Raw genomic sequence first — 3,380 nt, forward strand, 5'->3', positions numbered from 1 at the left:
CTTACCGGTAGAAGCAACCCTCAAATACCGACATATCTTGACAGTGAGTACGTGCAAAATCTGTCAGCATGAAGATGAGAATATGATGCAACTCTGTTGAACTGCTCCCATGCAAGAGGATTCTGGGCCCAAGCAGCGGATTGGCTTGGGGTCAAGTGACCTGATTTACATCCTCTAACATGGTCAAAAGATGTTATTTGCGATCCAAGTTTCTCTGAGTCGGACCGAGCAAAGCTGGTTACAATAATGTGGGCCATATGGACTTCTCGGAACAATATCACTCATGATAAAGGAGGAACAGATCCTACACAGTCTATGACACTGATCAGAGAAACATTGGCTTTGCTTGATCTTCTGAAGGAGCACGCACACTTACTCCCAGGCCACGGTTGGCGGCCGCCTGAGGAAGATGAAATCAAGATAAATACTGATGGTAGTATTGCTATGGAAGCTCGAAGAGGAGGAGTGGGAGGAGTTGCTCGTTCCCATTCCACATTTAGAGCTGCGTGGTGCAAACCTTATCAGGGGATTACCGACCCCCTCATCTCTGAAGCCTTAGCACTCCGGGCCGGTGTCATCTTTGCAAGGCTGAGAGGCTATGAGAAAGTCGTGATGCAGTCCGACTGCTTGGAGTTGGTTAATCTCTGGAACTCGCGTCATGATGCAAGGGCATTGATGGCGCCTATCTTATCTGAAATTTTGGAGCATTCTAATAGTTTTAAATCTCTTCGTATTCATCTTATTCCTAGATCAGCTAACTATCCTGCTCATCAGTGTGCAAAGTATGCAAGCACACTGGATGTGACAGAATGTCGGCTTGATTCTGCCCCTAGTATCATTGTAACAAGCCTTTTAGCAGATTCTGCTGGGGCGGTCGTTGTTGAATAAAGCTCCAAATATTTCCCGTCAAAAAAAAGAGTGGATATCTAATGACCCACTGTGTAGAGGTGATCGAGGAGCTTGGGTTTTAACACGACCTCTAGCGGGAACTTGCGCGGCGTCGACAAACCGAAGGTCTCCTCCATGCTGAGCTCGTCCGTCGCCACGCCGTCCGGGAGCGTCCAGTCAAAACCATGCAGCAGGTTGGCGAGGCTCACCTGGATCACCTTCAGCCCGAGGCTGTACCCGGGGCACATCCGCCGGCCGGACCCGAAGGGCAGCAGCTCGAAATCCTGCCCCTTGACGTCGATCTTGCTGCCAAGGAACCGCTCCGGCGCGAACTCCTCCGGCGCAGTCCACACCGCCGAGTCGCAGCCGATGGACCACACGTTGACGAACACGCGCGTGCCGACGGGGATGTCGTAGCCACCGACGGAAGCCTCCTCGCGGGACAGCCGGGGAGTCAGCATCGGCGCCACCGGATGCAGCCGCAGCGTCTCCTTGACGATACGTGGAGGCTCGCGATGTCCTTCTCCGTCACCCAGCGCGCTCGCCCCACCACGCGGTCCAGCTCCTCGGTCGCCTTGGTCAACACCTCCGGCTTCTTCAGGAGCTCCGAGATCGCCCACTCGACTGCGACCGCCGAGCTCTCCGTGCCGCCGACGAGGAGGTCCTGCAAGTGATTAGGTAGTGTGTGCAATGGTACAGAATTAATCGTAGCATCCGCATAGCCTGTGATGTTGCAACTGAACTCGGGGTCTTCGATCTGAAAAGCTCCTTGTACTCAAATTCTTTTACTGAATAACAGGGAAGTTGCACGGGCTTACCTGAATGAAAGCCTTGACGCTATCCCGGTCGATCTGCACCTCAAGATTGGGGTCTCTGGCTATCTCGAGTAGCACGTCCACCATGTCCTTCGAGACGAAGCTCTCCCCCTCGACTCGGCGTCTGTCGTTGTGCTCGTCCACGACATGTTCGAGGAACCGATCAAACATCTTGCTCAGCTTCTTCATCCTCTTGATGTACCCCTGGAGGTCCAGCCAGTCCAGCCACGGGATGGAGTCGCCGATGTTGAGCACGCCGTTGAGCAAGAACCACTCGTCGACCATCCGCTTGAACTCCGCCAGGGTCGTCGCGGAGCCGGAGCCCCCTTCGTCCGTTGCCTCCCTGTGCAGGTACTTCTTGCCCAGCACCATGCGCGTGATCACGTTCAGGCTCAAGGTCGACAAGTAGTCCTTGAGCACCACGGCGCGCCGGGACCGGGAGGCCTCGTGCAGGTCTCGCAGGAGCGCGCGCATCTCCTGGCTCCGGATGTACTCATATGACTCGAGCCGCTTGGCGCTGAAGAGCTCGGTGAGGCACACCTTGCGCGCCTGGCGCCAGTAGGCGCCGTACGGGGACCAGGTCATGTCTCTGTAGTTGTACGTCGTGTACTTGCCGGCGGCCATCTTGGGCCGGTCGAGGAACACCATGTCGTGGGTCTTGAGGAAGAACTTGGCCATCTCAACCGACGAGCCGATCACGACGGGGAACGATCCAAACCGGAGGTACATGAGAGGGCCGTACCTCTTGGAGAGCGCGTGGATGGAGCGGTGCGGGAGCGCGCCCATCAGGTTCAGGTTGCCGATGATCGGCCATGGTTTAGGGCCCGGCGGGAGGTTGTATGCCTGACGGCTGCGACGGAAGACGGCCTTGAGGAAGAGCACGGTGGCGAGCGCGACGCCGAGGAAGGGCGTCCATGGTGGTAGCTCCATTGAGAGTGAGTGGTGTCCGGGCATTCAGAGCTTCTATTATTAATAGTGGTACTCCATTGAGAGTGGACTTATCAAGACGTCATGAGCCACGTATGAGTCTTGACAGATGGAAATTGTATAATAACCAGCCTCGTGAGGCACGAGTCATAACGAATCTTTTTTGTTTAGAAGCATTTTTTCTTCGAAAACACTCCCCATATTAGAGGATCTCCAACAGGCGTCCAAAAAGAACTGCGCGCACTAAAATTTTGCTTTTTTGGGCGCCGAGCAGCTCCAGCAGACGCTGTAGCGCTAAAAGTTTTTTTGGCACGCGCTGAAAAACGCTATCGCGCGCAGCATATTTTGGGCTCCGGATTGGGCACGCTTCACAATTTGCACTGTCTGCTTTTTGGGCGCGTGTCTTTGGGCGTCTGCTAAAGCAATATTGGTCCCGGCACACTAAAAGTGCTAAAGTGGCGCGCTATAACTATTATTGGACGCGAGATTTTGGTGCGGCCGTTGGAGATGCTCTTAGGACCCAATAACTCGCTGACGGGAGCTCGGGCAGGTCACCCGAGCGAACTATTGTTCCTACGAGAGGTCATCCAAGCGAACGCCGTGATTTTGGAGTGTTCTCTCCAAAAAAACACACTATAAGTTCTTATTATTAAGTGTCTGGCTAAGTGATAGATCAAGCGTTCATGGGTCAGAGCAATGGCGGAGGATGAAACTTTTTTGAGGTGGGACAAACTCTTAAGCCAAAACAAA

General features: G+C 54.1%; 1 pseudogene; it reads right to left on the bottom strand.

The window, feature by feature from the left end:
• Positions 1-262: 262 nt before the first annotated feature.
• Positions 263-2,648, bottom strand: LOC123103718 (trimethyltridecatetraene synthase-like; annotated as a pseudogene).
• Between the last annotated feature and the right edge of the window lie 732 nt (positions 2,649-3,380).

Source organism: Triticum aestivum, chromosome 5A (assembly GCF_018294505.1).
Source record: "Triticum aestivum cultivar Chinese Spring chromosome 5A, IWGSC CS RefSeq v2.1, whole genome shotgun sequence".
Taxonomy (NCBI): Eukaryota; Viridiplantae; Streptophyta; class Magnoliopsida; order Poales; family Poaceae; genus Triticum; species Triticum aestivum.